Source organism: Schistocerca americana, chromosome 1 (assembly GCF_021461395.2).
Source record: "Schistocerca americana isolate TAMUIC-IGC-003095 chromosome 1, iqSchAmer2.1, whole genome shotgun sequence".
Taxonomy (NCBI): Eukaryota; Metazoa; Arthropoda; class Insecta; order Orthoptera; family Acrididae; genus Schistocerca; species Schistocerca americana.
The window spans coordinates 357,678,065-357,695,052 of record NC_060119.1 but is presented as its reverse complement, the minus strand read 5'-3'; the positions used below and the strand labels follow the sequence as shown (position 1 = coordinate 357,695,052).

The 16,988-nt window shown below is 43.8% G+C and overlaps 1 protein-coding gene across 1 annotated transcript in view; it reads right to left on the bottom strand.

Annotated features, from left to right (window-relative positions):
* LOC124622649 overlaps positions 1-7,873 on the bottom strand; it is a 41,577-nt gene extending 33,704 nt beyond the window's left edge. The window contains exon 1 of the mRNA XM_047148441.1: positions 7,530-7,873. The gene's annotated coding sequence lies outside the window, so the exon portion shown is untranslated. The remainder of the gene's footprint in view (positions 1-7,529) is intronic.
* Between the last annotated feature and the right edge of the window lie 9,115 nt (positions 7,874-16,988).

Below are 16,988 nucleotides of genomic sequence, written 5' to 3'. Positions count from 1 at the left end.
GCCATAGGTGATTGTGAGGTGTGATCTTCGTACCATGATCAGGGCCCACTCATTCTGGTTACAGTTTTTCATTGTTAAGCAAACCTTATGAAAATTTGCAACGGAGCAGTTCGCGCAGTGCGTAAAGCAGCTATTGCTACTTTTTCAGAATATCGAAAATTTCGCGACAAACGTCCTGATATTTTAGAAAAAGGCAACAGCGTTACATTAAGAATTACACCATATTAAGATAGTTGGGCTATTCTTCCTTCAACAAAGCTATTGTATGGTTGTGATTTGTGCACTCGTACTGCCAAACGGCTCAAATTCCAAAGCAACGCACCGCGATAATAGTGGACAGCAAGAAACAGATCTCTTTAGCATGTGAGCTGCACAAGTTGTTTCAAGTGAGACAAAATCAATAATGTGTGTATCATATCACAAACACGGGATAGGTCGCTTTCTGACGCAGTGATTTTATATTCGTATTCTCTGCTAGGAAGGTGTCAAACTGCTATTTGAAAACTGGAGACAATATGTGCAATAAAATATATTATGGAGATTCTATAATGTCACCTTCTAAGTAAATCATTCCATGTCGCGTTGTATTATGTTAATGGCCATACTAACATTATTTATGGATTACCTCTTGACACACACCGATAATTTCGAATTTACGGTTCTGTCGACGTAATTTCTAACGAATTTAACCATATGACTTTTTTTCGATTGCAACAAACGTAACGAATTTTTAAGGAATTTCACCCTGAAATTACACTGAAGGCAAAACAACTAACAAATTTAGAAAATATCAGACACTGTTTTCATAGTATATATTTTTTCTAGTTTGTTTTTAACGAACAACTCGCAGTGAAATTCAACTGAGCCGCGTTCATGGTATTATAAGGTATGCACAATTCAATACTTTTCAGTTACATCTTTCACAGAACGTTCTTTTCAGTACCGGCATAGCGACTGTGGGCCGCTGCCCGAATGACCGCACTGACGAGCAGCAGGTGCCAAACGGGAACGATTATATACCCGAGAAGTTTTACTGGTACAACCAGCAGCTGTTCTCGTTCTGATCTCGAATGCTTCCGACATAAGGCGATCCAAAGGGGGGGAGGGAAATATGACGTATTGTTCTTGGTTATGCTGTTCGAACACCCGGAATCGGTAATCGAGAATACCTTGGAATCGAAAATCTCTTGTTTGGTCCGATAGTTAAGGATGTGTTTTACCTTGCATGATAATCATCGACTGTGGAATCGAAAAATGTTCAGATTCCATTTATCGATTAGATAGTCGATTAGTTGGCAATGAATAAGAGTCTGGAGACGACACATTCAGTAACTTGTGACGTTTACAGGCAAAGTTTTCTATAATTTCGATGTTTTGAAGTGTACTAGGCGACGAAGTATCTTCTTAGCCCTATGAATGGACTATGGCACCTGGAAACAAACTTCCTTATACAGTGTGGAGACCACTAAATAGGCTGAGGGCTGGTGTACCCAGATGCAAAACTAATCTGTGCAAGTGGGGACTGCTGACTAATGACGACGACGTTCTTTGCGGATGCGGAGAGGTACAAGAGGAGGCACATCTGCTCATGTGCCGACTACTGCCGGAGCCCTGCAGCTTTAGTGACCTGCTACAAGCCAACGACAAAGCCGTAGCGGTGGCTAACTATTGGAAAAATAAATTTTGATCTGAACACGGAAAAGTAAAGTAAGCCCTATGAATACAGCATGGAAACGTTGAGAAATACTTAGTGTGGACCATCATCGAGGACTGTGATCAGTGGCACCAGGGTACAATATGTGCATACTGAGGGGTTGTAGTGTTACTGATTCATTTATCATGGTCATATCTTTTGAGAGGTGGACAGTATGTGCAACATTCTTTATAGGGTGCAACCTTGCCCCGCCGACGAGTACATACTCCTGTCGACACCGCCTTGTGTCAGGGTGGTACAAGTGTCTCAACAGACAGGGTCAATACTCCTAACATACAGGTACTGGTTTCTGTAATTATGCTTCCGGCTTGTTTCTTTTTGAACACCCCTTATAGTTAAATTTCCGTCTCCACGGCCCTATTAAAATTCCGTCGTCCGAGGTGAATCGTTTGCCCTCAGAGCCGTTTGAAGGGGACCAGCAATGGCGTACTCACAGGGAGAGAGGTCCGGACTGTGTAGTGTGTGGCCGAGAACCTCCCATTTGAATTTCTGCAGGCGTGCCGCGACTGTGTTGGCCGTGGGCTTTTAATTGTCGTGGAGCAGAATGACTCCACTGGTGAGATTGCCTCGTCGTTTTGATTTGATCGCTGGGCGAAGGGTACTCAAGGTTTGTGAGTAAAGCTGGACATTCACTGTCGTCCCGTGCTGCAGGAAGTGAATCAGATGGGGGCCATCTTGGTCAAAAAAGAACGTCAGCACAACCTTTCCGATTCACCTCGGACGACAACGTCCAGCTGTACGTGCAGAACTGGTTAACATCGCAGCCCCGGGAATTTTATGAGACAGCCGTTCACCGCCTTGTGTCACAGTGGTACAAGTGTCTCAACAGACAGGGTCAATACTCCTCACATACAGGTACTGGTTTCTGTAGTTATGCTTCCGGCTCGTTTCTTTTTGAACACCCCTTATAGTTAAATTTCCGTCTCCACGGCCCTATTAAAATTCCGTCGTCCGAGGTGAATCGTTTGCCCTCAGAGCCGTTTGAAGGGGACCAGCAATGGCGTACTCACAGGGAGAGAGGTCCGGACTGTGTAGTGTGTGGCCGAGAACCTCCCATTTGAATTTCTGCAGGCGTGCCGCGACTGTGTTGGCCGTGGGCTTTTAATTGTCGTGGAGCAGAATGACTCCACTGGTGAGATTGCCTCGTCGTTTTGATTTGATCGCTGGGCGAAGGGTACTCAAGGTTTGTGAGTAAAGCTGGACATTCACTGTCGTCCCGTGCTGCAAGAAGTGAATCAGATGGGGGCCATGTTGGTCAAAAAAGAACGTCAGCACAACCTTTCCGATTCACCTCGGACGACGACGTCCAGCTGTACGTGCAGAACTGGTTAACATCGCAGCCCCGGGAATTTTACGAGACGGCCGTTCACCGCCTTGTGTCACAGTGGTACAAGTGTCTCAACAGACAGGGTCAATACTCCTCACATACAGGTACTGGTTTCTGTAGTTATGATTCCGGCTTGTTTCTTTTTGAACACCCCTTATAGTTAAATTTCCGTCTCCACGGCCCAATTAAAATTCATATGGCATGCAATCGAGGTAGGCGTAGATTAACTGAAAATCAGTGTAACGTGAGCCAGCGGCCTTGCCGCAGTGGTAACACCGGTTCCTGTCAGATCACCGAAGTTAAGCGCTGGGCTAGCGCTTGGATGGGTGACAATCCGGTCCGCCGAGCGCTGTTGGCATGCGCGGTGCACTTAGCTCTTGTGAGGCAAACTGAGGAGCTACTTAATTGAGAAGTAACGGATCCAGTCTCTTAAACTGACATACGGCCGAGAGAGTGGTGTGCTGACCACATGCCCCTCCATATCCGCATCCAGTAACGCCTGTGCGGTACTAATAGGCCTTCTAAGGCCTGTTCGGACAGAGAGAGAGAGAGAATATAACGTAAAATGCGTTGGATTTTAATGTCTTTTCTCTCTCTCTCTCTCTCTCTCTCTCTCTCTGTGTGTATAGGCTCCGTTAATGTATTACGGTCTTATGAAGCCACTGTTCGTCCCAAAGGAAATATACATTTGTACATGGGAATTACACATTGCATTCCGTAACGTAGAACTTCTTCAACACCGCTTAATGATCAGTCAAACAGTGGTTTTTCTCCTCCTTTCTAGGTCTCGTGTTTCCTGAACATACATCAGGGTATACAAAAGGCTGTAAGGTGGTTCCAGCTAGCTCAACTTGAGTTTTAGCTCATTATGTGTATCTCGACGAAAGTAAAATACTTATTATAAATGTTATGGCACTTAATGGAATACTGGGCTAATACTGAAATCGAGGAAGTACGAAGAAGACCTGTGCGAATGGTAAAATATTTGACAGATACGCAAGATTTTGTAACTGAAATATCTCAACCTGAATAAATTCAAAGAAAGCGGGCTAAGATCTCGCGAATACCTTCTTCGAAATTGTCAAATACGAGTTTTCAACTTGAAATATATGAATATTTTTAGGGCCCCCAAACGCCTAGTTCCAGTAAGACCATGCATACGGACTAATAACAAATCATACAGCAGCACATTAGCAAGCATTCTTCTCATGTTACACCTGTCAATGGAACACGGAGAAATGTTTACATGTAGTACAATATAACTGTCTCTGCTACCCACTTTACAATGATCACCCGAGCACAGGTGCACTTAGTGACATAGGCTGCAACATAACTCTCTCGTTACAAGCAATTGACACATCTGTAGCAGTGCGAGTTCCGCCCACGCAGCTGATTATCTTACTTTATTATTCGGGAATCTGTAATATATTCAACTTTTTGCAGATCGCGAGAGTGATTTCCCGATGGATTTCATTTACACATATAAATGATTGTCCTTTAATGGTGCTTGTTGCAAGTGTGTTTCGAGTGTCGGGTTTGTTATAAGGAAGAAAGTTGAGTTTTAACATCCTGACGGGGACATTAGAAACGTAGCACAAGTTCTGTAGAACGATGATTTGGAAGTAAATCAGCTGTGTCTTTTCAAAGGAACCATACCGGCATTCGCCTTGATCGTTAAAAAGAAACCACTAAAACCTATATTAGAAGGGCTAGACAGGGTTTTGAACCCGGCTCCTATCGGAAGTGGCACACACAGTGAGGCCTACGGGAAGAGACAGTTTTACATGGGAGATTTTTCGTAGGTGATTATGTAAATCAAATAGATCTTAACCAAACTGTCCGTTTCCCGTCGGTATATCGTGATGGCATTATAAAAGAGACAGCACGGATACGTCGATACGTGGTGCAATACATAAACATCCTAATGGTTCAACGATTGGCTGTTAACACATCTATAAACGATATGGCGGCCAAACTTCTCGATAAAAGCGAACAGATAGAAATGAGAAGTTTAAATATTCTTACTAGTTTTTAAAGAAATTAGTTTCCTCTACAGTCTGTTTTTATATCCATCTTTGTTTTTTATACTACAATGGTTCAGTTTCGGATGTGTAGTCGAGGGGGGGAGGGGAGGGGGAGTTGGACGGGCTTGAGAGCTAAAGCCATGGTAGCCGTCAAGTCATTTACGAATGTACATTAACACTGATATACGTGTAGTGACACTTAGCGACAAACAAGTAACTTGAAAAAGGCTTCACAACCGAAACGTCGCAGCACAAAAATAAAAGGGAATGCAAGAAATGAATTTCTACCAAGAAGTTTGTCATGGCTGTGGACCAGTTGCAACTAAAATGTTCTTAATAGCAAACGATATTTCCAAACCATACACCCACCTTCGTCTTGACAGTCTTCCGTTCCATGTATAACGGGCTAATGAACAATGTGTTGGTTAATTTGAAAAAAAAGGGCAGTGATATTACCGTCTCAAAAACATTAATTTCTCACAATATAAAAAAATACCAAACCACAATAACAAAAGTTCTGAATGATTCAATGAAAAGTTTCTATTCGTCGATACTAAGATCCACTACGAAAGCTAGACTGCTTATGTCACAAAAGAAAAGCTGTTAACTATTGGCATAAAACCAACATATCGAAGGTGATCATAATAGACAGCTTGCAGGCGGGTCTGCTCAACAGCTGGCCTAGAAAAGCTTGAAATATGGTAAACTTTATTAAGATGCTTTATAAAAATATCTTGTCATTGGGAACGTTAATAACGAAAACAGTTACTTGGTGAGCGTCATCTATATAGGCATGTAAGAGCATCTAGTGAGGTTTCCACATTGGATAGCTGAAAATGATAAATTTTGAGCACCAATATGTGAAGCAGTTTCATCCATTTGTATCGCGTGAAATTTTATAACATGAAAAGGCTGGTGTTTGTTAACTATCCCTTCTCTTAAATATTTGCAATGTTTATTGTAGGACATAAAATATAGTTAGAGTTAGCTAAGCAAGCATTAAAAATTACTTTCAATGATACATATGTTGCGTGCGCCTTCTGAAAGATGAAAAAAATATATCTTTTAGATGCAGAGTAGCGTCTAGTTTACACATCTACAGCCACTCTTGATGAACTGCTGTCAGTCGCCTCATGCTACAAAGAAAGCCTTACTTCACGTAGTTTCATTACTTCGAAAATTAGATTTTCCTCGGATGGGAAACATGTAAATTGCACAAAAATTGACGTCGCCACATGAAGACGTGCTTAAGCTCGTAACATTGCGATAGGTCGTGGCTTTTTCTCTTGGTGCAAGGCAAAAATTTAACATTTTATGTACATACAAGTACAGTGCTCACTTAACGGCGAAAAAAATGTGTTTTGTCCAAAACTGTCGTCAAAAAACATTCGTAATGGGATGCGTAGATGCTGCCTATTTTTTTAAAAGACAAATAAAAATCTTATTGATTTGCCTCTAGTCGAAGGCAAGTTTAAATTTGGCTTATAATCGATCTCTCTTTTGTTTTCGTTGGAGCACATTGCGTACGCTGATACAAACACGTGACTGAAAGATAAGTTACGTATTAATGTTGCCATGAATATTGGACAATTGTTGACACGTCTGTAACATCAGTAATTCGACATTCACTTGTGCCACATTGTCCATAATCTTACGGAAAATACTAAAGACAGCCATTAAAGGCACCTGATCATACACATTCCAAATAGCAAAATATTTTAAAAACACATGACTCAAGAGCGCAGAGTTGGTAAACATTGTTAACAGAAACTGATATATCACTATCAACCACTGTCATTTCATTTTTTGTGCGATGAGAAGAATAAATTCCTAGAAACAGACTTTCACACACAAGGTAATGATATGCAATTATATATATTCCACCTGGTGACAGTACCGTAATTAGACTTCGAGGGTAATAGTTCACTAAAACAACGTTTTAAAACTATAAAACAAGGGAAAAGAAGGCATACGATGACACATATGGCAATGGGCTGACGTCGCAGCTTGTACACTCTTAATTCGTGTTTGCGAGATCCGAATACAGGCGTTTGAAATAATTGTCGCTGAGCGGAAAATCTTCGAACACTTGCGACTGGAGTATCGAGGAAAACAAGCGTCATATGGAGAGCTGCTGCTTGCTAAGCTCGAGATAAGGGGTAATCAATAAAAGCTGCACCATGCTCCACCCTCACAACTCTGCCGCCCTGCTGTTTATGCGGACACCGCGGCACTCCATAATACATTCAGACACCCTTCTAAGGTACTGTTAGGATATTTAACAAGAAAATAGCCGACGATATTTGTCTGCAAGTGTGTATCTACGAGTTATTACGGAGGCGAGAAAAATTTTAGCCGCTTCACAACACGACACCTTTAAAACTATGCGTCACATGCACATACCATGCAGAGATTAATTATGTCTTTCAATCAATAAGGAAGTGTTCATGGGCGAGAAACTCACCCGCAACTGTGAGATTCTGATCCGTGTCGGATGACAAGCCGCTACCGCTGCTTCGACTTCTTTTAACAGTAGTGATGTTGTTGAACACACTATTCTGCGTGCCATCGTCCGTAGAACGCGAAGGATTTCTCTTGAAATGGTCTAAAAAGTTGTCTATTTGCGTTTCCATTTTCGTGTAATGAGACGTCTTCCCGGCGTAAACGCGGAAGCCTACCAATATTAAATATTGTATATCATGATTTTCCTCATGTTCCGCATTCCTAAATCGTGCTTTTATCAGTCGGATCTGTCACACTCATATTTGCGCGCCGAGGCCTTTCAGCAGTGTTTGAAATTTCTATTCGCTTCGGCCATACTTTTCACGACGCTAGTATGCGCAGTTTACCAACATTGAAACACAAAACATATCTTTGCGGCACTGGGGAATCATGGGACACCGAAACGAGTAATCGATTGTCACGGTGTTAATCGACTGTGGTTAAAAAGCCGCAATACCATGTAGAGACTAGTGGTGCGAAAAGTTGAACAAAAAGTTTCATTGAGTTGTTTAACCTTGTCGAGCGAGGTGACTCAGGCAAAATAATTTGTACTAGAATTTGAGAGGTTCATATTTAGATTTCCCGTGCTTTCTCTAAATCGTTTAAGGGAAATGTCATGGCCATTTCTTTGAAAACGACGTAGCCGATTTCATTCCCCAAAAGGGTTTATGATTATTTATGTCTATAAATTACACGTCACGTTTAAGTCTAATCTGTCTCCTTTAACTAATCCTTGTCATCCTGATACCAACGCTGCAGACGAATGGCAGCTTTCAGAGATTTGACCTCTTTTTTTCGGGGTATATCAGGCATTGTGTCAGTATATACAGGACGAAGAATAACCAACAGCAAAAAGCGGCACCGATGACAGTATATAATAACAAAACGGAAAGCATTAGCTCACTTAAAGAAGGAAATTTAGTGGCAAAGTCGTGTAGTCGCAAATTTTTTCACAGTGCTAAGAGGTAGTGTTAAGAACAGCACACTAAAAATCCTGCCCGGTGAGATATGAGAGTTGGGATGGGGGTAGATTTGCATGTCACTTTTCATATTTTTCTCGAATAACTCGAGAACCGTGGATCGTAGCGAAAAAGTTGAACAGTAGAAAATTAAATTACATTAAATTTCTTACGAAAAGGTCCCACTCAACTCCAAAAAATAACTAACGTAGAGAAATGAAATTCTGAAATACATTTGTGTAGGCAACATATTTAAGCGATTAACATTCAAAGACAACAGGTTAATATGAGGTAAGCCACTTCAAATTTGAAATGTTGATGCATTAATAACTGGTGTAACTGCTAGAATGTTGAATGCAAATATGCAAACGTTAACACATTGTATCGCACAGGTGCGGGATGTCAGGTTGTGAGGTGGATTACCATGACTACTGCACTTGGTCGGTTAATACAGGGACGCTTAATGCTGTTAGTTAATGACGTTGGAGTTGTCCAATGATGTCGCACATGTGCTCGATTGGAAACAGATATGGTGATCGGACAGGCCAAGGCAACATGTCGACATTCTGTAGAGCATGTTAGGTTACAACAACGGTATGTGGGTGAGCATTATCCTGTTGAAAAACACGCCCTGGAATGTTGCTCATGAATAGCACCACAACATATCACCAGACCGACTTACAAATTTGCAGTCAGGGAGTGTGGGATAACTGCGTTGGTGATCCTGCTGTCATACGTAATTGCACGATAGGCCATAACTCCAGGTGTAGGTCCAGAGTGTCTAGCATGCAGACAGGTTGGCTACAGGCCTTTGACTGGAATCCTTCTAATCAATATACATCCATAACTAGCACTGAGACAAACCAGATTTCATCAGAAAACGCAAAAGACGTCCAACATGCCTCCATTGAGCTCTTGCTTCTCACCACTGAAGTCGCAAATAGCAGTAGTCTAGTGTCAGTGGAATGCACGATACAGGGCATTTGGAGTAGGGCAAAGTTCGAGCCATTCTACACTGCATTGTTGTCAAATTTATTCAAGATGGTGGATCCAAAATGGCGGCCATAGATGTCACAATGTCGGAGTGACATCATGGAGAGAAGTTCAAATTTGAGGGAAAAAGGTCAATTGGGCTACCTCCACTAACCTAACCCCTTCTCCTTCCTCCTCCTCTCCCCCCTCCCCCATCTGGAAATTGGTGGGAAAAGGACTCAGTCTGAGCTGGGCTGCCAGATAGGATGGACATTAGCATGCATTGTTTATTTAAACAGTTTGAATTGTCATAGGCAGTAGCTCCATTGATGTGTTATTCATGATGTCGAGGTCCAACTGATCTAGTTCACAACACCAACACCAGAGGACGCTGTTGGCCCTCCCCTTGCTCAAAGTAATCCAATATGGCGGCCACTTGCTTCCTGCCATCTTGGAAATACCTGAAGCCTTCTACATTCCATCACCAGTGCACAGATACCCTTTGTCGTTGAAGAAGAACTGCTTTGGGGTTTAAGCAATGTGCAGAATTTTCTCTCATAACTTGAAGGTGTCGCAGGAACTAAATTTACCATTGCACAAAGAGAGAGTGAACGAGCGAGAGAGAGAGAGCTTTGCAGATAATGCAAGTATATTTAAACAATTTGCGATGTAATTACACATTTTGTTCCGAGGAATACTACTACTACCACACTTGAAAACAGACTCTACAAAAAAAAAATCGCAAAATCGCGATACACTTGTGAAACCACTCCTGAGACACTTCGCTCGCTTTTGTGGCAAATACCCTTGTACCCTTATCTTTGAGCACGAGCTGCTTCAGGGGGCACTAAATCCAATTGAATGACTCTAATTGCACTTTCAGAAAGACCGTTGCACAGTAGTTTGTCTCAATTATGCGGTGCATACCGCCACACTTGAACATCGACTCTAAGAAGATCGCTGCATACTTGTGAAACCTGCCTGAAACACTTCACTCGCTTTTGTAGGAAACAGATCTATAGCTGCCGGTCTGGAGATGCTGCAAAGCTACAATGTCAGATGAGGACCAGCATCCCATCCGTTCAAACCACAGGAGGATGGTCTGCTTGAACCTGTCTCTGAACACTCGAACAAAGAAGACGTCACATGACTCACAGATGTCACAGAACTTTCCGTAGGTACCTTGCCCCTCACTTGATCGAACCAGTCTGTAAAGGCTCCTATGCCCCACACAAAGGAAGTCTTGTGACTCTCTGATGTCATGGAACTGTTTGTGAAAGAAGCATTCTGATTGGTTCTTACTGAATTTACGCATCAAACCGCTGCTGCTGCTGGTGTGGGTGCACTGTCCGCCATCTTCTGCAGACAGACAAATTACAAGACTTTCAGTGGCAAAACTGTTTTGTACAGATCGAAAAAGAAAGTCATATTGTACTGACACTTAAATTCTGAAAAAGTGGTCTACAAATCATAAAATATGTTAACTATGGCCATAAGACACTTCCTCAATTGTGCTGCTCTGCTATTGTCGAGGAAAGCTTACATTTTTCGGTGTGAAACCGGCCAAATTGCTGCTGCTGCCAGTGTGAGAGCACTGTCCGCTATTTTCTGCAGATGGACCAATTACGAGACTTTCGACAGCAAAACTGGAAAAAAACATACAACACTCATATTGCACTGACAGTTAAACTCTGCAAAAGTGGTCCACAGATCATGAAAAACGGAAACTATCGCCAAAGACACTCCTCAATTACACTGCTCTGCTACTGTCGTGGTAAGCTTGAATTTTTCAGCGTGAAACCGACCTCTAACCTTGCTATATTTCCAGAGCCGCCATCGTCAGGAGGGGGGTATTTCCGATACTTCACTTATTGTCAAATGCCATCAGATTGAGGCTGTAATCGTAATAAATACAAGTGGGTGGTTTACTAGGAAGTTGCCGTCTGGGGTGCAGGAGTACGCGTTGCGGCCGTAGCCTGTGGCCGGAACGATTGAAATTTCTAACTTACGATGGGAGGCCTCCAAACAAGAGAGAGTGGGTGGGGTACAGGAATGTAGCTGATCTGACCATGCCGCCCTCCAGGGGGCTGAATAGCGAACCAATACTCAGTATGTGTTGGGCAGAATGTGATTGCATGTGTTCTCCATGGAAATTTCAGAAGATTCAATATGGACGTGTTTTTGCATTGAACGATTATTCCCTCCCATGTCAATTGTCTGGCTGGCTGCTTCTAAATATTTCCTGTCTTTATTTAGTTGAGAGAACATCGATTGTGGTGTGTGTTGTGTGCATCTTGATGGCAAAAGACAGACAGAAAAGAAGTTTGCTGGTTCTCTAGATATGAGAAAGACCTTAGCTGATTTTGTAAAGTAGAAGGATGATTTGGAATCTGTTACATGACTGACATAGGTATTCCTTAAAAAAATTACGAGTGGAACTACCAGTTTCCTCTATTCTTTCGAGTTTTCACGTAAAGATCTTTACAGATGAGGTTTCTAGTTACTGTGTGGTTTCCAGCATGTTCCACCTCGCTAATGTTTCAGGTATCTAGGGATATAATTTCCACTCTTTATCTTCGGAACTATACTGTGCAAGCGATCGGTAACATACCGCTATGTGCTTCATTTCGAGAACTATCGCGTGATGGTGTTACATCTTAGCAAACCTCGTGAAAATACATATATTCTTGTAATCCCTGAGTCTGGAGATGGCTGTACAGAGCACGGCAGCAAGCAAGCGGGTTGGGGCCAGAAACAGTAACGTCTTTGTGCTGAGGGGAACCATCCCAGCCTTTGTGCACCAGTTTGGAGAGTGACCACACTGCGCTGAGGGCGCTCTAATCCCGCGTCGGGGCAGCGTATGCAGGGGCTGTCGACTCGTGATCGCAATGGATGACCATCTGACCTCGCAGGAAATACCTAGTGCTGCAAAGAATATATACGGTGAAAGCACTTACGTTTTTTGGGATCTGTCTGTCTTTGCAGCATATTTACGAGAGTATGGTATTCGGCAGCTATATGCCGGATGCAAAAGTGATGATTTTGTATGGTGCATGTTATGAATTATGTTTACTACATCAATACGATATGAGCTGATACATCCCAGTTAAGATCGGTTTCACGCTGCTCGATAATAGCAGAATACTGTAATTGAGGAAGTGTCTTTGGCGATAGTTTCCATATTTCAATATCTGTAGACCACTTTTGCAGGGTTTAACTGTCAGTGCAATTTAACTGTCTCGATCTACATATATACTCTGCAAATCACATTTAAGTGCCTGGCAGAGGGTTCATCGAACCACCTTCACGAGTCTCTGTTATTCCAATCTCATATAGCGCGCAGAAAGAACGAACACCTATATCTTTCCATATGATCTCTGATTTCCCTTATTTTATCGTGGTGATCGTTCCTCCCTATGTAGGTCGGTGTCAACAAAATATTTTACCATTCGGAGGAGAAAGTTGGTAATTGGAATTTCGTGAGAAGATTCCGTCGCAAAGAAAAACGCCTTTGTTTTAATGATGTCCATCGCAAATCCTGTATCATTTCAGTGACACTCTCTTCCACATTTCGCGATAATGTAAAACGTACTACCCGTCTTTGAACTTTTTTTATGTACTCCGTCAGTCCTATCTGGTAAGGATCCCACACCGCACAGAAGTACCGTATGTTTATTTCCTGGTCTGCGCAAAATAGTTTTGCTGTTGAAAGTCCCATAATTGATCTACCTGCAGGAAATGGCGGAAAGTGCTCTCACACTGGAGCAGTAGCAGTTTGGCCGGTTTCACACTAAAAAACGTAAGCTTTTCTCTACAGTAGCAGAGCAGCGCAATTGAGGAAGTGTCTTATGGCCATAGTTCCGTATTTTATGATCTGTAGACCACTTTTTCAGGAATTAACTGTCAGTACAATGTGACTACTTCATGTTTCTTTTGCGATCTGTACAAAACAGTTTTGCCGCTGAAAGTCTTGTAATATGTCTGTCTGCAGAAAATGGCGGACAGTGCAGCCACACCACCAGCAGCAGCAGTTTGATGGGTAAATTCAGTAAGAACCAATCAGAATGCTTCTTTCACAAACAGTTCCATGACATCAGAGAGTCACAAGACTTCCTTTGTGTGGGGCATAGGAGCCTTTACAGACTGGTTCGATCAAGTGAGGGGCAAGGTACCTACGGAAAGTTCTGTGACATCTGTGAGTCATGTGACGTCTTCTTTGTTCGAGTGTTCAGAGACAGGTTCAAGCAGACCATCCTCCTGTGGTTCAGACGGACGGGATGCTGGCCCTCAACTGCCATTGTAGCTTTACAGCATCTCCAGACCGGCAGCTGTAGATTATCGAAAAATCACCGAAAATCCCAGCGATTTATCTCCTATGTAGACAATGTTCGAATTCTGTTTGTGTAATTGTTCTGACCTTCCCGTCTTTGCTTGGATACCAACGTGTGCTTCGAGAAGTTAAGAAAATGACGTCCCTGGCTCCAGCGATAGCAAATATAAACTAAGCCCACTCACCGTTCCAGAAAAGTGACGAACACCACAATAGCTGTAGGACTCAAATTTTTCTCCCTCTGGCAGTGCTGCTAAAAGCAGCTAAAACTGTTTAGAGTTTTGGCGTGTGAAATCAGCTGACATCGGTTTCGGAATCTGTTTCTTACAAAAGCGTGTGAAGAGCTCAAAAATGGCTCCAAGCACTATGGGACTTAACATCTGAGGTAATCAGTCCGCTAGACGTAGAACTACTTAAACCTAACTAACCTAAAGACATCACACATATCCATGCCCGAGGCAGGATTCGAACCTGCGACCGTAGCAGCAGCACGGTTCCGGACTGAAGCGCCTAGAACCGCTCGGCTACAGCGGCCGGCGTGTGAAGAGTTTCAGCAGGTTTCACAAGTGTACAGCCATCTTTTTAGAGTCAAGTGTTCAAATGTGGCGATAGACACCGCAAAATTTAGTCGAAATTTTCGAAAGTGCATTTAGAGTCATATTCAATTGGATTTAGTACCTCCACAAGCAGCTCGTGCTCAAAGACAAGAATACAATGTTATTTATCCCAAACGCGCGCAAAGTGTCTTAGGAGCAGTTTCACAATTGTGTTACGATCTTGCGATTTCTTTTGGAATCTGTTTCCTAGTGTGGCAATAGTGGTATTCCTCGGAAAAACGTGTAATTACATCGCAAATTGTTTAAATATTCTTACATTATCTGCAAATCTCTCTCTCTCTCTTTTGTGCAGTGGCACAAAGAGTTATGATAGAATCATCACTGTCACCTATAACCACTGCATCTGTAGCCGCACGGGGTAGCGGCGCGGTCTAGGCTCCTTGCACGGTCCGCGCGGCTCCCTCCGTCGGAGGTTCGAGTCCTCCCTCGGGCATGTCCCTAGCGTATGTTAGTTTAAGTTAGGTTAAGTAGTGCGTATGCTTAGGGACAGATGACGTCAGCAGTTTGGTCCCGTAAGACCTTACCACAAATTTCCACTTGATCTCTGACCCATATATCTTCCTCTATCATACCTCCATCAGCATCACTGTCATCCTCGTTTCCTAAAATTGATTCATTGTCACTATCACTCTTCTGTGCATCTGCCAAAGCCTGCTCGAGACTAGCTCCTTGCAATACGTATATTACCATCCATGACGAATAAACTATCACACTACATCTTCCTTCCACAATACTCAGTTCCAAGTCTGAATAATGCACGTGAATGTATTTTCTATTCATTGTTTACAACACTGTATAAATGAATGTCGGTTTATAAGATGCACTGTTGCCAAGATTTATTTCCGTAACAAAACATATATAACACTGAAAATCATATATTGTATACCTGGGGTATTTTCTGACCCTACTGCAAAAATTTCAAATTGTTGTTCTTTAGGCGAATAGCATATCTGGAGGATGAGTAATCTACACCCACATTAAAAGTTTTTTTTTCCTTTATTGTAATTTTCAGCACCTCATACAAGGCGGGCTGGCAGCAGCTTAATACGCCGCTCTTCAGCCTTATGGGGTACAATAATATGAGATAGGTGACACAGAAAATACAAAAAATGGCGGGCAAAGAAAGTAGTTACAAAAAAACAAAAAACAAGAAGCCGTTCACGTTGGACGATAAAAACACTAACACTTGTTGACACGGCGCACAAAACACGGAGAACTGCGACGGCACATGTGAACAGTTGAGTTGTAACTGCACGAAACACAAAACGAAGCACACACACTAGACACTGACGGCGATGATCTCCGGCGCGCGAATGTTCACTATGCGTGTGCGAGTCCGGGGACCTGCCAAGAGAGGAGGAGGAGGAAGGGGAGTGGGAGAGGGAGAGGGGAGAGCAGAGATGCCACGGGCAGGGGAGAAAGGGGGGGAGGGAGGAAGGGGGAGGGGAAGCCCGGGGGGAAGAGTGGAGGAGGGAGGGGACGGGGGAAAAGGAAAGAGAAGGGGAGGGAAAGGAAGAGAAGGGAGGGAGGGAGGGTGCCTAAAGGAAAGGACACCGGAAGTGGGTGGTGGGGCAGGGTCAAAGTTGATAGGAGGGGTAGATGGAGGGGAGGAGGACATCATCAGGGAGGGGGAGCTGGCGGAAGCCACCTTGGGAGAGAGTAAGGAGGGTGGAGAGATGGAGACCGGGCGGGACGTGGGAATACAGGCGCGGCAGCGGGCGGGGATGGGAGAGGATCGGGGATACGAGCGGGTGAGGAGGATCAAGTTTACGGGAGGTGTACAGGATCTGTATCCTTTCAAGGAAAAGGAGGAGGTGGGGGAAGGGGATGAGGTCATACAGGATCCGCGTGGGGGAGGGGAGACGGATGCGATAGGCGAGGCGGAGAGCATGGCGTTCAAGGATTTGGAGGGATTTATAAAAGGTAGGGGGGGGCGGAGATCCAGGCTGGATGGGCATAACAAAGGATAGGGCGGATGAGGGATTTATAGGTGTGGGGGATTGCGGAAGGGTCCAGACCCCACGTACGGCCGGAAAGGAGCTTGAGGAGACGGAGTCGGGAACGTGCCTTGGCTTGGATTGTACGGAGACGGGGAGTCCAGGAGAGGCGACGGTCGAGGGTGACGCCAAGGTACTTAAGGGTGGGAGTGAGGGTGATGGGACGGCCATAGACGGTGAGATAGAAATCAAGGAGGCGGAAGGAAGGGGTGGTTTTGCCTACAATGATCGCCTGGGTTTTCGAAGGATTGACCTTGAGCAACCACTGGTTACACCAAGCGGTGAATCGGTCAAGATGGGATTGGAGAAGGCGTTGGGAGCGTTGCAGGGTGGGGGCAAGGGCAAGGAAGGCGGTGTCATCGGCAAACTGGAGAAGGTGGACGGGGGGTGACGGCGGCGGCATGTCCGCCGTGTACAAAAGATACAGGAGGGGGGAGAGGACGGAGCCTTGGGGCACACCGGCGGAGGGGAAAAAGGTGTAGGAATCCGTGTTATGGATGGTGACATAGGAAGGACGGCGGGAGAGAAAGGAGCCGATCAGACGGA